The sequence below is a fragment of the Lactuca sativa genome, chromosome 8 (assembly GCF_002870075.4).
Source record: "Lactuca sativa cultivar Salinas chromosome 8, Lsat_Salinas_v11, whole genome shotgun sequence".
Classification (NCBI taxonomy): domain Eukaryota; kingdom Viridiplantae; phylum Streptophyta; class Magnoliopsida; order Asterales; family Asteraceae; genus Lactuca; species Lactuca sativa.
In genome coordinates this window covers 152,179,077-152,203,790 of record NC_056630.2, presented here as the reverse complement: position 1 = coordinate 152,203,790, position 24,714 = coordinate 152,179,077, and the positions used below count along the sequence as shown (strand labels likewise).

Genomic DNA, 24,714 nt, shown 5'->3' with positions numbered 1-24,714 from the left:
CCTCAACCTCAACATAAGACTTCTTATGAGGGAGTAGTCTACTGGTTCCCTATGTTGGAACCTCGCTTATCATGATTCCTTTACTACGGTCTGTGGCACCTACAAGCAAGATGTGGTCTAGATTAGCTTATGGATTATCTCACTACTCTCTTCTAAGCTTAGGCGTTTATGTTAACACCTAATCTACTTAAACACGTCTCATATACCATCTTGAAACACCCTAAATGTAACACCCAGAATCAGGAAGACCAAGAAAGGAAAGGAAAACCCTAAGTTAAAGGGGTCAACTCGTCGAATCCATGGGTGAACTCGACGAGTTGGAGCGGGACCCGTGTCGGGGTTTAAGTGACCGACTCGGCGAGTCGGAGGGACCGACTCGGCGAGTCATGTCTGGGTTGGAAAACCCTAATTTCCGGGCTTGGTGCCATATTTAAGCATCTCATTCTCCTTCTATCAGCCTCATTTTGTATCCCCCATTGTCCAGAAGCTATTCCACGAAACCCTAGTGCTCTCTTTGAGTGTATGAGTCATTGTTGAAGAGTTGGAGTGTTCTTGAAGCCTAGAAGGAGAAGAATGAGTTGAGGGTTCAAGAGGAAGGTTGTGGATCCAAAAGATTCATCTATTTAGCTGCTCATTTTGGTAAGCAAGTTACTTCCTTGCCTTGATAATTGTTTGATAATTTCATGTCCCTCTTTATGAGATTTTGGACCAAGTATGATGCATTTCGGGTTTGGACGTCCCCAAGATGAATCCGTTCAGCTCCAGTTGTGTCTTGGCCCAGAGAGTCATAAAGTATCAGCCTTGAGAGTGTAGGTGAAGCATGGTTGTCTTAAACCCTAGTTTGTGGTGTGTTTAGCATAAATCTCCTTAGTTACACATAAAGGTTGCAACTTTACGTGGGGAATGGGCTTTGGGAGAGTGGATCTATGAGTCTCCTCACTGTATGTATGGGTCTAGGGCACCAATACCGACCCATTTAGTTTATGTATGATAGGAAGACCCGGGGGTTAGCCCTAGGCAATATGCATGAAAGACCAGGAGGCGGCTCCTGGCACACAGTATGTTATTATGTAAGGTAGGAAGACCCAGGAGTTAGCCCTAGCCAATATGCATGAAGGACCAAGAGGCGTCTCCTGGCACACAATATGTTATCATGTAAGGTAGGAAGACCCGGGGGTTAGCCCTAGGCAATATGTATGAAAGACCAGGAGGTGGCTCTTGGCGCATTGTATGCTATTATATATGAAAGACCGGGAGGTGGCTTCTAGCACACTATATACTGTTTAGCTAAGTAGAGTAGTATGTACGGTTGTCTTTGTGATACTTGTATAAAAGACCAGGGGGTAGCTCTTGGCACTTGTCTGTAAGACCGAGGGAGTGGCCCCAGGCTTGACCAGGAAGACCACGTGCGACCCATGGCATAATGGCAAGACTATGTTTGGCACATAGCACCTTAGCAAGACTATGTTTGGCGCATATCACCTTACTTGATTATGGATATGTTGGCTTTGTATGGCATGTATGGATCAGTTGGTTTGTACGGTATGTGGTACCTGGGGAACTCACTAAGCTTCGTGCTTACGGTTTTTAGTTTTCGTTTCAGGTATCCAGTTTTCAGAGAAGGAGCTCGGGAGGGTTGCAGTGCACACACCATGATAAGTTAACCTGGGATGTTTACTATGATAATTAAACAAGTGTTTGGAAATGAGACTATGATTTGTAATATAAACCCTTTTTGTAAATTTGAACGACTTAACTATGAATTAGTAACCTTTTTACAAGATGTGGCGTCTGGCTAGGCGAGTACGCGCACACTATCCTTCAAGGACTTCAGAGGGAGTGGTGTGTCGGATTTTCACGAGGTGAAGGACCCCATTGCTGCCAGAAGATGGATCGCAGACATTGAGTCTGCACAGTTGATGAGCTTCTGCCTGGAGGGGTCGAAGGTCCGCTTTGCAGCGGGATGTTTGAGAGACAGAGCTAGGGATTGGTGGGAGTCAGTTGGTGACTCATTGGGAGCCTCGGTCGTCGAGGCTATGACCTGGTCAGACTTTGTGACTAGGTTTAGGGCAGAGTTTGCGCTGGCAGTGGAGCTTCAGCAGCTGGCCAGAGAGTTCCTAGACATGAGACAGACGACTGAGCCGGTGGTAGAGATTACCGCCAAGTTTCAGGAGAGGGCCTTATTAGTGCCTCAGTATGCAGGGGATGATGAGATGTATATGACCCGCTATCATGACATGTTGAGAGCAGATATTCGGGAGCATGTCAGCTTCTCGGCATACCCGACCCTGGGCTCTATGATTGCCAGAGCTCGGGAAAGGGAGATCGATCTGGAGCACATTGCGTAGAAGAGGTCAGATCAGACGTACACTTTGGAGGGTCCCGGGAAGAGACCCAAGACTTCAGATCAACGATTAGTAGGTCGGCAGGGACGAAGTCAGTGCAGCACGTGCGGGAAACCGCACGAGGGAGTGTGTCGTTCCAGGGGTTCCGGCTGCTACAAGTGTGGCAGTGATGGTCACGTCAGCAGGGACTGCCCACAGGGGGCAAGCCTATTATGTTTTCACTGCAATCAGGTGGGCCACAAGAGGACCGACTGCCCGACGATGAGGGGAGGAGCAGTGAGTGCATCTGCCCCGACGATTATGAGGATTACGGATGGGCGAGAGGGTAGGGCCTTGCAGTGACAGATGAGGGAGATCTGGATTACAGCAGGGAATGTTGCAGGTACTCATCTATGGCTATTTTCACTTATGTGTGAATTAGGGAAGTTCTTACCTCAGACTCAGGGGATAGTATGAATGAGTTGTCTCTCTGCTTGTATTCGGGTTGTATTTGGAATCTTTATGTTAATCGCATACCAGGAGCTATTAGTAGCTAGTGTAGGTCATCTTTCACTTCGGGTGTGAAGTGTCTAGTATCATCTCAGTTACGGCTGAAAACGGTTCAGGGAGTAGTCAGCCACCATCATCAGGGTTTGATGGTTCTAGTCTTGGCGTTTGGGATAACTGTTGGAAGCATCAAAGGAAGTGGCTTATCACCGAGGAGTTTGCCCTGGGCAGTAGTTATTCGGACCATAAGGACATTAGTCGGAGCTCAGGGGATTTTCAGTATCAGGGATGCGGGAGGTGTTCATATAGTATTCAGTAATCATACAGTATTTGGAGTGGGCTAGAGACGGATCGCTAACAAGAATAAGGCGATGGTGGTTATCATGCCTATCGTGTAAGGAGAGAAGGAATGGAAATCTACGGGTTTTCACGTGCAGTAAAGACTTAGCTGAAGCTAAGTGGGGGAGAAACAATCAGGTTATGGGAGTAGAAGGGGTTTTGAAACTAGGATAAGTTTCGCTCTCCTGTCAGGAAGAAAGACGGCCCAGGTGGCTGTATGAATTACAGACAGTGTGAATTGGAAGTTGGGAAAACTTGCCAATTGTGAGACCTCATTCTCGAAATGTCTGGTCGCAGATTACAGAGGGATCAGTTGGGAGTTCCATTTGGGACATGAGTACCACTTGGGGGTACTAGATTGTGCTTGTATGATCGACTATGGGTTAGTCGCAGCATCCACTAGCAGCTAGTCGGTGTGGAAAGGTGTTGTCAGACTACCGGTTGGTCATAGCATTCACCAGTGGTCAGATAGTAAGAGGAGTGTGGTAAGACTGCGGTGTGGTCCGTAGCAATCGTATGTGAGGATAGTTAGTAAGACTGCGGTGTGGCTCGTAGCATTAGATTAGTAAGACTGCGGTGTGGCCCGTAGCAATCGTATGCGAGTATGGTTAGGCTACGGTGTGGCCCGTAGCACTGGTTTAGCAAGACTGCGGGGTGGCCTGTAGCTTTGGTTAGCTGGCAGCGTAGCAGTGTTGTAAGACTACAGGGTGGCCCATAGCATTCGTCGGTCCCTATTCACTAGAGCAGATGTATCAGGTGTATGATTTAGTGGCGGGGTTTTCAGGTAGATAAGTTCAGGACGGGGCAGCCGCCCGGATGTGAGCGAACCGCATTATGATGGGTCTAGAAGACGGTAGTGATGGGTTTTGGACATAAGAACATTACCTATGTGCACATACAACCCTATAGCTTGGATATAGGTTTCACTAATTGAACATGCAACATATCCAAGACTTTCATGGCAAGATCTAATGTAAACTAACAATTAATACATATGAAAACAGATCTAGAATAATACCTTGAGTTACTTGCTTGAAAACCTTCTTCTTCTTGGAGCTTAGAGTCACAAATGTCACTCCTCTAATGGCTTACAAACACCAAGTAGCAAGAAGATGATTTGAGAGAGATGGGGAAGAGGGAAATCGACTCTAAGGTTACTCCAATCACAAGGGTGGCCGATTTCCTCAACCCTATGGGTCTATTTATACTGTGAGCTCCTAGGGTTTCACCTTAAAACCTTAATTGGATAACTTAGCCTCAAAGCAATCCAAATCCTCTTCTAGATAGGGCCTTGGACGATTTCTAGGTTATCCACATCCCTAAAATCGTCCAACCCATATCCATAAGGGTTCTTGGCTCAAAATACAACTTTCACACATTTGACAGTTTATACCCCTTTATTCAATTAATGTCTTTAAGTCAATAAATTAATTCCTAATTAATTTATGACTTATATTAATCAAATAATATTATTATTCTTTTAACATATTATTCTTATAATACATTAATAATAATATCTCTTCTCTCTAAATCACCCTATCAAGTTGCTATGGTGAAGGCAACCCAAAAGGACCATGCACAATCGGGTCAAGTACTTACCAAATATAGTTACAGCCTTAGACACTAATCCAACAGGTAGGTCATTGGAGACCAAGTGCGGCACAAGACTGCGGGCAAGCTGTGGCATTTATTAGTAGCTTAGTCCGTGGAGTGCGGGCGAGGGCCCGTATCTCCGAGGTAGCATGGGCGAGACCGGTATTCCGGGTAATGGTAGACCGGTTGGGACCAGGGTGGTCTCGGTTCATCCGGTAGGCGGATGGGAGTCAAAAGGACTACAGGCAGGAATGATTGTAAAGGATTCGGTGTGAAAAGTCGTGAGCCGATCGGATGATGCTAAGCTGCTCATCGCGGGATCGAATGATCTCAGAGTAAAGGATTTGGCTCGGTGACACCGTTCTCGGCAGAGCCCGAAACATAGCAGAGAGGAATCTGCTACCCGCAGGATTATCTGAATTCACACGATTGGGTGGAGCTTTCAGTGTTAGAGCATTTTATAGGGATTGTTCCTTGAGTGCTGGTTTGCCGGCCGGTACTGTGAGTGGCCGGGAGTACGGTTTCGGCAGAGGATTGGTCCTCGAAGGAAATTAGGAAGATTGTTGTTTATGGAAAGTGCATTAGAAAGGCCAGTGACAGTGTAGTGTGAAAGAGTAAACCCCTTGCGAATCAAGGGTAGGTGTATCAGGAGTATTGGTATAATTATCGGTTGGATAAGGTGTTGTACTCGAAGGTTGCAAGTAGCGGGTTATTCTGAAGATGGCATCTTCAAGGTTTGGATTGAAAAGGGGTGGAGTGTGTACCTTGTGGTAAATGGCGACCAGATGGTAAGGTAGTTGGCTGTGGCAGACTTCGAGGACAAAGTCTAGTTTAAGTGGGGGAGTGTTGTAACACCCAGAATCAGGAAGACCAAGAAAGGAAAGGAAAACCCTAAGTTAAAAGGGGTGAACTCGTCGAGTCCATGGGTGAACTCGGCGAGTTGGAGCGGGACCCGTGTCGGGGTTTAAGTGACCGACTCGGCGAGTTGAAGGGACCGACTCGGCGAGTCATGTATGGGTTGGAAAACCCTAACTTCCGGGCTTGGTTCCCTATTTAAGAATCTCATTCTCCTTCTATCAGCCTCATTTGTAGCCCCCATTGTCTAGAAGCTATTCCATGAAACCCTAGTGCTCTCTTTGAGTGTATGAGCCATTGTTGAAGAGTTGGAGTGTTCTTGAAGCCTAGAAGGAGAAGAAGGAGTTGAGCGTTCAAGAGGAAGGTTGTGGATCTAGAAGATTCATCTCTTTAGCTGCTCATTTTGGTAAGCAAGTTACTTCCTTGCCTTGATAAATGTTTTATCATTTCATGTCCCTCTTTATGAGATTTTGGACCAAGTATGATGCATTTCGGGTTTGGACATCCCCAAGCTGAATCCCTTCAGCTCCAGTTGTGTCTTAGCCCAAAGAGTCATAAAGTATCAGCCTTAAGAGTGTAGGTGAAGCATGGTTGTCTTAAACCCTAGTTTGTGGTGTGTTTAGCATAAATCTCCTTAGTTACACGTAAAGGTTGCAACTTTACGTGGGGAATGGGCTTTGGGAGAGTGGATCTATGAGTTGGAGCCCATGTTTGGCTCGAAAAGCCACTACATGGATTAAGAGCTGAAGCGACTCGGCGAGTCACATGGGTGAACTCGGCGAGTTGGATGAAGTTGGGTAGGAACTCGACGAGTTGGAAGAACAACTCGGCGATTCTGTTGAAGTTTTCCTTGGACTCGGCGAGTCAGGTCGCGAAACGTCGAACCCTTCGAGTTAAGACTCGAATCAGTGAGTCGAGTGGAGACTCAGTGAGTTGGACAGGACAGGACTCGGAAATCGGTGGACTCGGCGAGTCATGGGTTGACTGGCGAGTCGAGTCGCGAATGGAAGGACTCTGAGCATATGAACTCAGCGAGTCAGTAGGCAGACTCGGCGAGTAGGGTTGACCTGGAAGGTTGACTTTGACCAGGACTTTGACTTTGACTGGAGTTGACTTAGTTTGACTTCTGGTGTTCAGTTGGGAACTAAGTGTTATGTTGATTCTAGTAGCTAGTGGAGCAGCGGTTCAGAGGGTTGTCGGTCAGCAGCCTGAGGATTATCAGCAAAGTTCAGCAGTGCAAGGTGAGTCTCCTCACTGTATGTATGGGTCTAAGGCACCAATGCCGGCCCATTTAGTTTATGTATGATAGGAAGATCCGGGGGTTAGCCCTAGGCAATATGCATGAAAGACCAGGAGGCGGCTCCTGGAACACAATATGTTATTATGTAAGGTAGGAAGACCCGGGGGTTAGCCCTAGCCAATATGCATGAAGGACCAGGAGGCGGCTCCTGGCACACAATATGTTATCATGTAAGGTAGGAAGACCCGGGCGTTAGCCCTAGGCAATATGTATGAAAGACCAGGAGGTGGCTCCTGGCGCATTGTATGCTATTATATATGAAAGACCGGGAGGTGGCTTCTGGCACATTGTATAATGTTTAGCTAAGTAGAGTAGTATGTATGGTTGTCTTTGTGATACTTGCATAAAAGACCAGGGGGTGGCCCTTGGCACTTGTCTGTAAGACCCAGGGAGTGACCCCAGGCTTGACCAGGAAGACCACGTGCGGCTCGTGGCATAATGGCAAGACTATGTTTGGCACATAGCACCTTAGCAAGACTATGTTTGGCTCATAGCACCTTACTTGATTATGGATATGTTGGCTTTGTATGGCATGTATGGATCAGTTGGTTTGTATGGTATGTGGTACCCGGGGAACTCACTAAGCTTCGTGCTTACGGTTTTCAGTTTTGGTTTCAGGTATCCAGTTTTCAGAGAAGGAGCTCGGGAGGGTTGCAGTGCACACACCATGATAAGTTAACCTGGGATATTTACTCTGATAATTAAACAAGTGTTTGGAAATGAGACTATGATTTGTAATATAAACCCTTTTTGTAAGTTTGAATGACTTAACTATGAATTAGTAATGTGTTTAAAAGAAGTTTTTGGACCTTATTTTTGGGGCGTTACATTAAATTTCAAAATACAATTAGATAATAAGAACCAGTTCCAATATCTCTCAAGATCAAATACAATTTCTATTATTGTTTTAACTATAATAACAATAAAATAAGCAAAGAAAAATCCTTGGAGAGTTACGTCTTTCTGAAACTCTTTTTTCTACGTTATCTTTAGAATTAAGCCCTCTTATTGCCCTTTCTCCTACCACTTTTTTATATCGTTTCCTGAATTGCGGATTTTTAAAGTTCTAATTGGGTACGCCTAGGGCCTAGTAAACTCAAAGTTTTCATAAATGTAGACGTCTACCAACTATTTTATCATGAATTTCTAGTTCAAAATATTATATGAATACATTCACCCTATAGCATAATTTAGGGGAATGTTTTAGATATAGAAAAAGAAATAGTGATCTATTTCTCATCCCTACTATCACAACCCATCCGTTATGCTCAAACATTTATATAGCAAAAAAATGAGTAAAATCACAAATCTTATCTCTGTTGATAAGTATACATTTAACATGTTCCAACTATCAAACACCCATTTTGCTCCCACTAAATGAGTCATCCCAAACATTCAGAAAGTAGATAAACAAGTCCAAAAAATTTCATGCTAACAACATTTATTGCAATACATATTTGAACCAATAAATAATTAAAAGCACATAAACATCATATTTTGCATGATAGATATTTTCATACAAGCAACCACAGAATTCAAACAAACCTCAACTCGTAGTCGTTTTAGCCTAACCAAGCCTGTTATGCTACCCATTCCTTCCATTCCACTACCAAGTTTTTGTAAGACGACTACTCTTGAAAAACATCTTACCTAACCAATTTGGTTCAACTATGTCCATTTTAGGTCTTCATCTTGCACGAAGAGGAGTTCCGATTAGCTCTACACTTTGTCCCGTTTGCAATCAAACAAAAGAAACGGCTGAAAGTTTATTCCTTAATAGTGTGATTTGGGCTGTAAGCTCATTGATTATTTGTTGGAGATTTCATTTTCTCTAATAAAATCTTTCGTCACTTGAAAAAAATGGATTGTTTCCACCAAGATGATGATATACGTCGAGTTAGTGTAGTATTTATTTATTTATTTTGCAAATAAACTATAGAAATTAAATATATTTTTTGGAAGCTATTGGAAACACACAAAGCTTTTTCATAGACTCAATAACCATATGAAGTGCTTGACGTGAAATAATTAATTTCATAAAACAGAATAAAATGAAATATGTGTTTTAGACATCGTAATTTGGTCTTAAACTAGGAGTTTAATTATAAGGAAAAAAAATTACATTGATATTGTGTACGTACAACATTAAGTTGACCATAGGAATGTAGCAAAGATCTTGAGTATGATATAAAACACAAATAAAGTAGAGCACACATAATATCAACAAATTTCATTTATTCTGTTTATTATTGTATAACACTTTCATTTATTTCCTTACGACATTACACATGCGTATACTTAGAAAAATTTATCCGATTAATACACTGTATAATATTTGGTTAAACACAATATAATGTTTTGAAAACAATACCAATAAATGTAATTAAATTGAAGACGATTGCTTTACCAAATATTAATGTTGCAACATCCTACCCCACATCACTAGCAATCAAAGAGTAAAGTCATAACATCTGATGCCCCTACATGAAGGGCACTTTCAGTACTAAGGTACATAAAACCTTAAAAGTTTGTTTACACATGTCACTCTTAAAGTTTATTTGCATGTGTACCTTTTTCGTTTGTGGTTAAAACCATATTGATGAATAAACATCGTCAATGTCTATTCACATCATATCATATACAAATTCCACAAGATAAATGCATAATACTTTGTCCTTTTTAAGGTCGAGCGTTCTCCACCCATAATAGCAACTTACTTACATTTTTTTACTGATAATAGCAAAGTAGTTACACATCTTTATATATGAATATCAATGTACTTACAATTCCTAACCCATAAAATAAAGTACAATACTTATATTGTTGATAAAATGTAAGTAAAATGTTACTATTATATAATAAAATATGTAAGTATGTTGCGATTATGAGTAGAGAAAATAGTAATCGAATTTCTACTTTTTCCATATTAGAACGTTTTACTTTGAAAAATCTAGGTTTCCTAAAGTAAAATGTTGTAATAGGAACATATTTACCCATGAAATTAATTTTGCAACTTGTTTGACCAAATTTGACCATTTTGAACTAAATTGAAAGTTAAAATATGCTTTTTGCTTTATAACAAGATTAAAACTACAAATTTGAACATTTTGAATTAAATTGAAAGTTAAAACTCTACCATGAACTGGTAGAGCAAAAAACAAATGACCATAATTATAACAAGGTTTATATACATATAATCAATAGCAACCATTACACATTTAGATGCATTATGTTCATTTCAAATAATCAATGCATTTATAATAAACATTGCTAAGAATCGAGCTTTTTTGTTTAGTCAGAGATCATTCAAAACATGATGATTTGCTGACGACTATGGCAAACAAATGGAGTTGAATCATAGTTCAATCACCTCACAAGACCATTTAACAATTTAAAGATCACAAAGTTGATCATCTTAAGTTAAGAAGGTCTAGTTAATAGAATGAATTGAAAATAAGCCCTTTCAGGTACAATGTGTAGAGACAAATGAACAGAGAAACTAAAGATGTAAAAAGCTGTTCATATTCAAACACACACGCACAATGTCAAAAAATACTTTCTGGTGTAATGATTTTTGCCGATTCTGTGAATCACATAGTTGGCAATCTTAACTAGCAATCTAGCTGATAAAACATTTGGAACATGCCCTAATTTAAGTGCAGAGCGTAGAAACAAATCACATATATAACAAAGAGAGACACAGATTCCACATAGCTTTGAAGACAAAAGATTTGACAAATACCTCATGAAAATCCGCCAATGGCAACTCCACTAAAATTCCCCACTGCATCGATTGTCGACTCCGAAAGAAAATTAGGGTTCCGGAAAAGAAAATCCGCCAATGGCAACTCCACCAAAATTCCCCGCTGCATTGACTGTCGACTCCGAAAGAAAATTAGGGTTCCGACGAAGAAGAGCAAAAAAAATTTGGACCATTTCTCGATTTGTGCGTGTCATCCATGCGCAGGGGTCATGCTAATCTTCCCTGTATTGTTCCAATTTTATCGGATGTCCCCGAAGGGATGATTGTTCTTCCTCACATCCGCCATATAACCGGAAAAACATTCCTTTATCTGGTCAATATGGGACGAGTTGAATAGAATCTCGTTACATTACATGAACTAATTCACTATCTATTTATTATTATTATTATTATTATTATTATTATTATTTACAATTCACTGTTTATTATTTATATATTATTATTGTGTAAAATGCTGGCATTTACTTAATTTTTCATCATATTCCTCAGCAAGATTGTAAGGTACGATTTATTCTTTTTCTTCCATTTTGGTCTATGTATAATGTATTTATAAACGACATGAGAACGACTTTCTAAATTGGTGGTTTTTTTTTATCGTTTTTTTTCAGGCTAATAATGTTCAAAAGTGATCGCATCCTTGTTATTGATTTATATTTTGGTGGGTTTTGCGATTTATATAACTTCTCCAAGTAAAATCCATGACTTGTCGAGATGTACTCTATGGACGACATATTAAAAGTTTCATATTCACGCTCCATTGTGTCCTCTTCAAAACATTGGGGGTAGTTGTGATGTAGCTATAGGACTAGAGTATGACAACTCCTAAAGATCCTCCTCTAGATCTTGCTCAAGAAGACCGAGGGATGTCATTGGTTCAAGGTCGTCATCATAACTATAAACCTTTACCTCAACATCATACTTCTCATGGGGAAGTAGTCCATCGGTGCCCTATGCTAGAATCAAGCTCATCATGATTCCGTTACCATGCTCCATGAGCAAGATGCGGTATAGATTGACCATGTTGATCTCGTCTAAGATTAGATGCAAACACTTAATCTACTTAAATGCATATCTGATACCAACTTGAAATACAATGATTTTCAAATATAGATAATCAAAACTCCCAATATCAAATCAAATTCCTAATATTGTCTTAACCAATGTCGTAAAAAACGTTCAACGTTAGCTAGTAGATAGGTTGGGGTTAATTGATTAATCGCCTAGGCGAGGACTCTAAATTGCTAATCCGTTGAATTTTAAAAAATTAAATGACTAATATCATAACAAAATTCATAAATACCAAGAATATTATAACAAAAAAAAAGTTAATATGATTAATACATAACTAATTACTCCTTAAATAGTTTCTATTGGGATAAAATTTGTTCAAAATGTTAATTTCATCGTTTGCTATTTCTTCACTTATTTTGTCGTTTCTTGGGTTGCATATATGTAAAGTTATAATTTGGTAATCGGAGGGCCTAATGAGTTTGCGGTTCTCATGCATGTAGATCTCTACCTAATAAAAGAGTCGTATCATGCAATTCTAGTTAAAAGTACTTTATTGCGGTGGTATATTCATCTGATGGCACAACTTAGGTGAATTTTTTAGATATCCAGATAAAAACCCAATGGTATGTTTCCCCTCCCCTCTTGGCACAAACCGGCTTGTTATGCTAAGCAATTATAAATCCAATAAAATGAGTAAAATGTCAAATCTTATCCCTCTTTGTTACAATAAACTCATCATGTTCCGGCTATCAAAAACCCCATTTTTTTCCCACTAGACAAGTCATCCTAAGCATTCACAAAGTAAATAACAAGTCCAAAACATGTTTCATGCAACAACATTGATCACAAAATGTATTCGAATCAATCCTTAAATAAAATTGCATAAATATCATATTAGGCATGATAATACTTTCGTACAAAGAACCACAAAATTCATACGAAACTTACATCGTAATCGTTTAGCCTTAACCAGATTGTTCTGCTACCTACACATTACATTCCACCAACACATTTTCATAAGGCAAGAGCTCTACAATCCTTCTCGTTTGCAATCAAACCGAAGAAACTATTTGGAAATGGGTTATTGTGTTGCGATTTAAGTTGTAGGCCCATTGATTATTTGTTGGACCTTTTAGAAATATTAGCGACCCCCTCCATGGCTCCATGCAGAACTCAAGAAAAAGAAAAAAAAAACTCAGGAAACTATTGGAAAGGAACAAGGCGTTTTCATAAGCCTAATAATCCTATAAAGTGCTTGACATGAAATAATTAATTTCATAAAATAGAATAAAATTTAATATTCCAGACCTGATAACTTGGTATTAAGTTAGGAGTTTATATATTATATTTGCCGGTTCAAAAAAAAAAAAAAAAGCTAGGAGTTTAATTACAATATTAAAAAAAATATTTACAACAAGATAAATTAAATATCCTCCTACTTATATTCCTACCGATGTGAAATAATGACATGTGCTATATTTGGATAAGATTAATAATATATGAATATACTTTTCATCATTTCAAATGGGTAGGAATATGTATAGGAAGAAAAATAGGAGGATATCTAATTTCTAACAACAATATTAAAGTTAAGTATATATTTCTTGACACGTGTTTTATGTTGATGATAACAATATACAACAACATTATGATACCATGTGTCGGTTATATCATTCAGGTGCCCATAGGAAGATACCAAAGACATTGAGTATGCTATAAATACACAAATAAATAAAATTAGGTTGCTATTTCTTGTATTTAGCATACAAAATATCAACATATTTTCATTTTTTTTTTGTTTATTGCACATACGTGTGCATATACATATTTTTTCTTATTAAGATATCGTATTTAGAAAAAAATTACCCAATTAATATAATATAATAGTAGAATATTTTGTTAAATACAATATAACGTTTTGAAAATAATACCAATAAATGGAATTAAATTGAATATAGTTGGTTTACCAAATATTAATGTTCCAACATCTGTATGCCCCTACATGAAGGGCAGTTTCAGTACTACTATTAGGTACATAAAACCCTAAAAGTTTGTTTGCACGTGTCACACTTAAATTTATTTGCATGTGTACCTTTTTCCTTTATGGTAATCACCAATGTCTATTAATATCAATATCAGATATAAATTCCAATTTCCACAAGATAAATGTATATAACTCAGATAAATTAAAAAATTGTTGTCTTTTACACTCAAAATAAAAAATGCAGCTTTTAACAATCAAAAACAGTCAAAAAGTTCTGTTTTGGTAGTAAAAAAACTGTTATAAATAAATGGTAAAAGTGGGATAGAGTGAATAAAAAAATATGATCGATCATTGACTTTCAACCTACAAACAGGGAGATTGGGTTTAGTTTGAAAAAAAATTGAAATTGTTTTTTTTAACAACGACAAATCTCGTCTACTCTTAAACCGCTCATAATTCCACTTATGTCTGAGACAGGACTTGAACCCTCTATGGGAAGACAACACCTAATAGTTGATACAACTGGCTAAAACCCTTTGGTTGAAATTGTTTAAATGAATAAAAAACATCAGAAGTGACTCTAATGCTTCTGTATCATTTTCGCTAAATTTACTTTATCTTTTACCCACAATAGCAGTGTGTTTATATTTTTCCACCCATAATAGCAATGTATTTACATAAATAGCAATGTACACCATAATTGCTTTATATACAAATAATAGCAACACATAACAAATAAAGTACATTACCCATATTATTGGTAAAATGTAAGTAAGGTTACCATTATGTGTAAAATATATAGCTTTGTTGTTATTATGTGTAGAAAATAATTTTGAACATATTTAACCTTGAAATTAATTTTGCAACTTGTTTTACCAAATTTGAACATTTTGAAGTAAATTGAAAGTTAGGAATATGCTTTATGCTTTTATACTTTAAATTCACGACATTGGTCCACATTATCAGGACCAATAAACCTGAAATTTTACCACAATGAGAAAAATACTTGGAAAAAGTTTACCACTTATCATATATATATTGTTTAAAACTCCACCGTTAACTAGTAAGCGAAAAACCCAATTATGAAAAGCTTCATATACATATAATCATCTTTAATTCATTTCAAACAATCAATCAATGCATTTATAAACACAACCTGCTCTGTCTTGTTTGGGATAAACCAAAAGTATGATGCTTTCATATAAACATCAGTAGTCTAAGCATATGATAAAACAGGAAAATATGATATAAGCATCATAAACGTTGCTAAAAATCAAGCTTTTTCTGGTCAGAGTTCATTCAAAACATCATGATTTGCTGTAATCATTTTGGCAAAGAAATGGAGCAGAATCATCGTTCAATCAACTCACAAGACTGTTTAACAATTTAAAGTTTACAAAGTCGATCATTTTAACTTAGATCTAGTTAATAGATTGAATTCTAAATAAGCCCTTTAACATGTAGCTACAATGTGCAGAGATAAGTGAACAGAGAAACTAAAGATGAAAACAACTGTTCATATTCAAACACAATGTCAAAAATCCTTTCTGCTGTAATTTAAGTGTAGAGAGTAGAAACAAATCACATATATATAACAAAGAAAGACATAGATTCCACATAGGTTTGACTCCACGAAAATTCCTCGCCACATCGACAGACTGCCGGCCATCAGCAGACAAAATTAGGGTTCCGGCGAAGAGGGGAAAAAAGCTTGATTTGTGCGTGTCATTCTGTATCGTTCCAATTTTATCGGATGTCCCCGAAGGGAGGATCGTTCTTCCTCACCTCCGCAATATAAACGGATAAGCAGCTCTTCATCTGTCGGTGTGGACGAATTAGATAGCATCTCGTTCACTATTTATTTATTATTTTTATGTACCTGATTTTTCATCAAATTCATCAGCAGGATTGTAAGGTGAGATTTTATCTTTTTTGTTTTTGTATTCAGAAACATCATGAGAATAATACTTTCGATTTTGGTGGATTTTTGCTTTTCTTGAGGATGATAATTGTACTTCCATATTAAGCTTCTTGGTTTTTTGGTAATTGTAATTTGTAAGCATGATAATTTGGTATTTTAGTCTTGGTGGAATTTTGTTTTCTTGGATGCCCATTATTTATATCGGTTTCTTCTCACAGAATTATGAATTCATCAACATTTGAACAGTGGCATGTTACCCTAAAAAACCTACCATTTAATCCAAGTTTTACTGATTTTTGTAGGTGAATAATGGAGTAATTATTGGATAAAAACTAAAAGAAGTTATTTGATTGCATACCTATATTTGTATTTGTGTATAAAATGAAATTTTATTGATCCGGTGGGCATTAATAAGTAAAATATACGACATATTAAGGGACAATTTTCAATCTTGTTAATGTCAACTCCATATGGATGTGTTCTTAATGATGTATAGCATATTATATATGTAGATATCTTGCTACTTTTGAATACCAATTTATAAAAATTATGGATACAAGTTAAGGGTTTTGTGAAAACATCATACATACATGGATACATAATTATACAGTGAATTCTTCAAAATTGCATAGTAATTTGTATACCGATTCGAATATGAACGATCCTAAATAGAAGTTAGGGTGGAATTTCAATGTGAAGTTAGAGTTTGATCTTAAATGGAATTACGACCAAAATTCATGCCAAAAGATGAAAGATTTATGCACGTGCTCATTATTCTTACTCATATTCAAACCTAAAAATTGATTAAATCTCAAATTCAAAGCCCCGACCAATTAAACTTAAATTCCAACAAGAAAATTAATCTCGTAAACATAGTTGGTTATTGGTGATGTATGATTCAAGAAAGAGGTGACAAGAAAATGATGTGTATAGTGATTTTTGTAAAGCAATAAGAGAGGGAAATGAGCGAGGAAAGTTATGAGCGGTAACAAGAGGATGTGTCAACGGTAAAAAGAAGGGTGTGGGCATATACACCTAAGAGGAGACCGAAAACAACAGTAGGTTCACCACTTTTGTGGAGTAATGGTGTAACGACCCAAAAATCATGACTAAAAATTTCCTTTATAAAACGTTACTTAAACCACATTCATCAATCCATAACATATTTCACAACATAAAATCAGAGTGTTAAATCAAACATATTCTTAATATCAGAGTAAAACATCCTAGGCTGACTAATTATGGTGTGTGCCATGCGATCACCCCGAGCTCTTCCCTTTGCTACCGGAAGTACCTAAAAGCAAAACTGAAAATTATAAGCACGAAGCTTAGTGAGTTCCCCAACCTACCACATACCGTCCACAACCACATACTGCTAAAGGCATCATAAATCAGGCAACCCCAACACACACTTCCTGAGGGATCCTTAGCATATAAACTAGCATGCAGTTCTATTAACTCATAAGATAACAACTCAACACAACACATAAAATGAGTAGAGATATTTTGTGAAAATCACCGCTCGAGCTCTGGCTGATAGTACACACTGCTTCATCCAATTTTATCCTTTGAAATTCTTTGTTTCTTTTTTGAAAAGTTTTTATACACTCTCAGATCCTTAGTTTGAGTTTGGAATCCCACAAGTGTTCATCCAAATCCTTCAAACCAGGGGCCTGATACCAATTTCTTGTTGGATTAGTGTCTAAGCCCATAACCATATTTGGTAAGTACTTGACCCGGTTGTGCATGGTCCTTTTGGGTTGTCTTCACCAAAGCAACTTGATTGGAGAAATGATAAAGAAAGAGGCTATTATGATTTATTAATATATTATAATAATAATATATTAAAGGAGAAATCATATTTGTTTAATTAATATTGGTCAATAATTAATTAAGAATTAATTTTGTGATCAAATGTAATTAATTAAACTAGAGGAGCTGAATTGTAATTATGTGATAGTTGCAAATTAGGGCATTGGTTGCCCCAAGGAAGGGGTGGACGAATTCAAGGGGATAAGGCCCTATAATTCATCCAAGGATAAGGGTTCTGGACTTATCTTATGGATTGCTTGGTGGGCAAGCAATTAGATAAGGATAAAGACTGAAACCCTAATCTCTACACTATATAAAGACCCCTTAGCTAAAGGAAATCGGCCACTTGATCCCTAGAAGACCTAGAGCCGATTTCCAGCCTCTCCCCTCTCTCTCTCTCTCTCTCTCTTGCCTCTCCATTTGCTTGTGGTGTTTGTGAGCCGTTAGAGGTACTACATTTGTGGTACTTGCTTTCCAAGACAAGAGATTGAAGATTTGTGATGTTATTACAATATAACAACAAGAGGTATGTAATCCTTTCTAGTATATAAATTTCGAAATACCTAGATGCATGCTAGGGTTCTTCTTGTGTTCATAAAGTTATGTATCTGATAGAGAAAACATAGATCCAAATCTAGGGTTTCATGCACACATAGGATTGTTTGTATAAAACCCATCAGTGGTATCATAGCCTATGGTTAAATTGTTTTCAATTAGAATTATACAATTGTATGAATTTGACACTTTAGGGTTTATGTCCAATAAACCCTGGGAGGCAAGGATTTCGAAATTAGGGTTCTTGAACCCTAGTTTTTGAATTTTTTGATAAGGATTTTCAAACCCTTTCCTTTTTACCCAAGATTTCGAATTCTAGGGTTTGCAAACCCTAGGATTTTCGAGATTTGCATCCTCCCCAAGATAAGATCCTAAATTTTAGGGATTTGAATAATCTCATATCTTGTAATTATCCTTTAATGGTTAAATATGGTAATTAAAGATTTTGAATTATCCCATCCCATGATTTTCGAAATCTATAGGGATTTAATCGATTGGGATAAAATTAATTGTTTAATTTAAGATAATCCTTTATGATTTAGTAATTCAAATTAATTGTTTAATTTAGATAATTATTAAATCAAGAGTTTTAATATTTAAAATTTTAATTTAAAGGTTATAAATTTCGAAAATTTTGAACTGAAATTAAAACCCTAGTATTTTAAAAATGTTTAAAATACACCCTATACTATTATATTATTACAATATATATATATATATATATATATATATATATATATATAAAACTAAAATGTTAGTCTTACCGTTAGTAGGCCTCATTCACGAAGCCGATCTATAAAGGGGGTATAAGGTTATGGCCTATAAAATGGTCGTTTAATGGGTATTCACTCTTACCCACCGCTTCCTTGATTAGTGGAGGGTCGTTAGCTGAACGGGTAAGATAGGGAAATCCTCTCTTCATTAATAAGTATAATGAAACTATATAAAGTAGCTAAACGCTTTTTCAAAATTCCTAATTCTAGTTACTTTAGGCAAAAGTGAATTGATGCAATCCCATGAAATTACACTTTGCACCCTTGCTAAGAAGTTAGTGGGACGTGTGTGGTTAACCCGCACATTAATTGGTTCTAAGCAAAGGTGGAAAAGGGTGACTCATTGTTTGTCATAGTTCGATGGAGCGTGTGTGGTTAACCGGCACATCGAATAGGTGACTGTAACAATGAGGGCACCATGTACATTTGCATGGTTATTCACACCCGCTTTGTGATCCTTGGCTTCCCAGTCACAAACGAGAGGGGCATATCAAGATTTAAACATGTCATTGAAAAGTTCAATGAATCTCAAAATGAAATCTAGGAATTCTCAAAACATTTAAAACCTAAGCCTTTATGTTTTCATGATGAAGAATTAGTGAATCGTCATTCACTTACCTCCAAATTGTTTACATGTTGGATTACGACATCCATTTTCTAATATGTAAATAATGTTGTTGGATCCTAGCCCTAATTTCTCATTTTGGGTGTTTAATTAGGGATTCAATTCTAATCAAACTTTGTTCCTTTCTATTTGCAGATGTCTAACGTAAACGCCAACAACGCTGTTGTTGGTTCATTCTTGCTAATGAGCCTATGTCAAAAGGTGACATTCGACGGATCGAATTTCAACGAATGGATAAGATACAATCGCATGATTGCTCGCTACGAGGACAAAGAATATGTCCTCGACGAGAAGCTTGAAAAGATCAATCCGGAAATCGCTACTCCCGAAGAAATGGCCGTCTTTGAGGCCCATGAGCATGATGCAACGAAAGTCCATTGCATTATGCTGGCCACTATGAATCTTGAACTCCAAAAGTCCTATGAGGACATGTATCCCTATGAAATGCACCAAGATTTGCTGGAGAGATACCACCAAAGCGCAAGGCAAGAGCGCTACGAGATCATCACCAACATGATCACTGCTAAGATGGGGAGTGGAGAGTCCCTAACCTCGCATTTGCAAAAGATGAAAAGGTATGTTAATCGTCTTCGCAAGTTAAATGTTAACTTTGGGGAAGATTTAGCCATCGACATTATTCTCCACTCCTTGCCCTCGTGCTACAACCAATTTAGGATGACCTACCACATGAACAAAGAAGAAGTCACCCTAAGCAAACTCCAAGGGATCCTAAGGACTGCTGAGAGCAACCTCAAGGACAAGTCTGTTGCATCAACTCCCACTCCACCCGCTGCTCCTGTTTTGGCCATCGGGCAAGGGAAGGGTAAGAAGAGGAAGGCTCCTTCAAGGAGCCACCACAAGGGAAAGCCCCAAGATGGTACCTCTTCTAGTGGAACCAAAGTTGGTCCTGCTAAGCCCAACTCAAACCCTAAGGAGGCAGAGTGTCACCACTGCCACAAAATAGGACACTGGAAGAGAAGTTGCCTGGAATATCTGCAAGCCATCAAGGATGGGAAGATCAAGCCATCTTTCGCAGGTATTTACACAATTAAATCTAATGATTCATCACATACTATTTCTTGGGTTCTTGATATAGGATATGGTTTTCACATATGTTCTGATTTGCAGGGACTAAGAAGAGATAGAGATGTGGAGCGTGGAAGAATAAATCTAGTCATGGGGAACAGAAGATCGTCGCCTGTCACCAAGATTGGAGTGTATTCTTTAGCGCTTAGTAATGGATTAGGTTTAGATTTAAATAATTGTTGCTATTCTCCAGACATGGCAAGAAACATCATTTCATTTCATGGTTTGTTTAGACAAGGATTTAGATATTTGTTTAATAATGAGAAAGGTTCAATTTATGCTTATCTAAATGGCGTTTTATATTTTGAAGCATTGCCTTGTAATGAAATTTATGAAACTGTTATGGTTGTAGACAACTTAGGATATGATGTATTGTGTGTGGATTCTTCCAATAGTTTGGATAGAGCATGCTTGTGGCATTGTCGTCTTGGACATGTTAACAAGAAACACATAGCCCAACTCCAAAAGGATGGAGTGTTGGAGTCATTCGACCTTAGGGACGATGACGTGTGCGAGTCTTGTTTACTTGGAAAGATGACCAAGTCACCCTTCACTGGCACTTGTGAAAGAGGTGAGGGATTATTGGATCTCATACACACCAATGTGTGTGGGCCCTTTAGATCCACCACAAGGGACACGGACCGCTTCTATGTGACTTTCACCGATGATTATAGTAGATATGGGTATATTTACTTAATCAAGCACAAGTCAGAAACCTTTGAAAAGTTCAAAGAGTTTAAACAAGAAGTGGAGAATCAATTGGGCAATAAAATCAAGATTCTTCGATCCGATCGAGGAGGAGAGTACCTAAGTCTTGAATTTCACGACTATCTCAAGGAATGCGAAATAGTTTCGTAATTGATGCCGCCTAGGACACCGCAGTTGAATGGTGTGGCTGAGAGGCATAATCGAACCTTGTTGGACATGGTTCGTTCCATGATGAGTCGTGCTTCACTACCTATCTCATTCTGGGGGTATGCCTTAAAGATTGCCGCCCATATCCTTAACTTAGTCCCTACAAAGAAGGTTACCAAAACACCCCACGAGATGTGGACAGGGAAAGCTCCCTCGTTGGCACATATCAAGATTTGGGGTTGTGAGGCTTTCGTAAGATGAGAGACTCACGACAAGCTCGAACCTCGTAGTGAGCGATGTATTTTCATCGGCTACCCGTAGAAATCCTTTGGATATCTCTTTTATAGACCGAGTGACAATGTTGTCTTCGTTGCGAGGAGAGGGGTTTTCCGAGAGCGAGAAATCATAAGACAAGGAGACAGTGGGATGCAAATCGATCTTGAAGAGATTCAAGAGTCGAGCGATGAAGGAACCTCTAACGCTGGCGCTCAACCCGAGGAGGAAACTCCATTTGAACCGATTGACGAATCCTTACCTCTTAGACATTCCGGAAGAGTTAGAGTTCAACCCCAGTTGTATGGTTTTCATATTACTACCGAAGGGGACACATATATTAGTGATAGTACACTAGTAAATCTAGATGAACCTAACAGCTATAAGGAAGCCATGGCAGGCCCGGAGTCTGCGAAATGGAAAGAGGCGATGGACAATGAGATTCAGTCCATGTATGACAACCAAGTTTGGAATTTGGTTGATAATGTGCCCGGACGTAAGACGGTTGGGTGCAAGTGGATCTTCAAGAAGAAGACGGACATGGATGGGAATGTGCACACGTATAAGGCGCGATTGGTTGCGAAGGGCTTTACTCAAACTCCCAGAGTTGACTATGATGAGACCTTCTCACCAGTTGCTAAAATTAATTCTATTAGGGTGATGCTAGCCATTGTTGCATTTCATGATTATGAAATATGGAAAATGGATGTCAAAACCACTTTCGTTAATGGGAAGTTGGCTGAGGATGTTCACATGCCTCAGCCAGAGGGTTTTGTCAATGTGAAGCATCCCAATAGAGTGTGCAAGCTTGAAAAGTCCATTTATGGACTTAAACAAGCATCTCCCAGATGGAATCTTTGCTTTGATGAGAAAGTCAAAGAGTTTGATTTGTACGAAGCGAAGATGAATCATGTGTGTATGTCAAAGCCAATGGGAGTATATTTAGCTTTCTCGTATTATATGTCGATGACATATTACTCATAGGAAACGACATCCCGACACTGCAGGAAGTTAAGTCCTGGCTCGGGAAGTGCTTCGCTATGAAGGACCTCGAAGAGGCTTCCTATATTGTGGGAATAAGGATAGTGAGAGACCGAAGTAAGAGACTAATAGGACTTAGTCAGAATACTTACTTGGACAAGGTACTAAAACGTTTTAGTATGGAAAACTCGAAGAAGGGAGAATTACGGATCCAAAGTAATGCCAAGTTGAGTAAGACTCAAAGTCCGAGTACCGAAGCCGAGATAGCAGAGATGAGCCGAGTACCTTATGCTTTTGCAGTTGGCTCAATCATGTATACTATGACTTGTACTCGCCCTGATGTGGACTTGGCTTTGAGCATGGTCAGTAGCTATCAAGGGAACCCTGGCAGAGCACATTGGACCGCAGTCAAGAATATCCTTAAGTACCTTCGGAGGACCAAGGAATGGTTTCTAGTTCTCGGAGGGAGTGATGACTTAAAGGTGCGAGGGTATAGTGACACCAGTTTCCAGACCGACAGGGACAACTACCGTTCACAGCCGGGTTGGGTCTTTACCCTTAATGGAGGAGCAGTGACTTGGAAAAGTTCCAAGCAAGAAACCGTAGCTGATTCAACGTGCGAATCAGAGTACATTATAGCGAGCGAAGCGTCAAAGGAGGCAATATGGTTGAAGAACTTCATTGGAGACCTTGGAGTTGCACTTGCCATAAAGGAGCCTATGGAAATTTTCTATGATAAAAAAGGAGTGGTTGCTTTGACCAGTTAACCGAGGGATCATGGTAGATCTCGACATATCGACAGAAAATATCACTTTATTAGACATCGGGTAGAAGAAGGACTCCTCGTAGTTAAGGGGATATCATCAGAGGATAACCCAACAGATCCGCTTACGAAGGGACTAAGTAGGGTTAAGCATTTGCTGCACACTAGGAGCATTGGGCTGAAGGACGATGTTAGTTTGGATTAGATAGTTTAGAAATGTGTAATAGATAATTGTAATTGACATTTGATGATTAAATAAAGGAGTGTTATTTATTAGTACAGTTGTTGTCTTATGTTGATTGGTTGACTATTATTTTGCTTTGTATGTTTTGACTTCCTGAATAATTAAGTTAATTAAGAATAATCAAATTATTCAAATGGTCCACAGTCATTCATATGTTGGAAGTAGGTATGAATGAAGACTGTCATGAATTGGTGTGTAGATTGTCTGAAAGGTATTAGACATAACAAATGTATGTTACAACGTTCATGAGTGCTTATGAATTAGTTTTGATCATTGGAATAAACCCGCGCTTGCTGGAATCACTTCATGGAATTTATCATGAGTGATCATAGGACAATAATATCATACGGTCTTAAAACCGAGATATATGGTTTATTATTTGCTAATTGATTGTGCATTGATAATGCGAAACCGCATCAATAAATTGATGTCATAAAACGCATTGTTGTGTATAATTTGATTAGTGAGTAGTAAATGCATATAAGTCGAAGTTTATCTGTTTCTTTTATCCTAAGAGGGTAAAAGCGATATCAGGGCCCCTCGATGATTTGATTTGACTTATTTGTCGGGCCCGGTCAGGACTGAATTGATGTGTTCAATTAAGTTCTATGTCAAATGAATCTGAGATCGAGAAACAAGCTGCTGGACAATAAGTATGACTATGTTCCATAAGATTGTCCGCACGATATCTAAAACAGAGGATTGTACGATCCCTTATCTAAAAGACAGGTTACTGATAAGATCAAAGTTTGACAGCGTCTTTGAGAGATACGATTGCTAATCGAGTTATACTTACATTTGTGGTTACTAGACTTATCCAAGTGGGAGACTGTTGGATTAGTGTCTAAGCCCGTAACCATATTTGGTAAGTACTTGACCTGGTTGTGCATGGTCCTTTTGGGTTGCCTTCACCAAAGCAACTTGATTGGAGAAATGATAGAGAAAGAGGTTATTATGATTTATTAATATATTATAAGAATAATATATTAAATGAGAAATCATACTTGTTTAATTAATATTGGTCAATAATTAATTAAGAATTAATTTTGTGATCAAATGTAATTAATTAAACTAGAGGGGCTGAATTGCAATTATGTGATAGTTACAAATTAGGGTATTGGTTGCCCCAAGGAAGGGGTGGACGAATTCA

The 24,714-nt window shown here is 38.3% G+C and overlaps 1 non-coding gene across 1 annotated transcript; it reads right to left on the bottom strand.

Annotated features, from left to right (window-relative positions):
• Positions 1-10,839: 10,839 nt before the first annotated feature.
• LOC111905309 (U6 spliceosomal RNA) lies at positions 10,840-10,942 on the bottom strand. The gene has a single exon (XR_002854817.1). It is a non-coding gene; the product is annotated as a U6 spliceosomal RNA (small nuclear RNA).
• Positions 10,943-24,714: the final 13,772 nt, after the last annotated feature.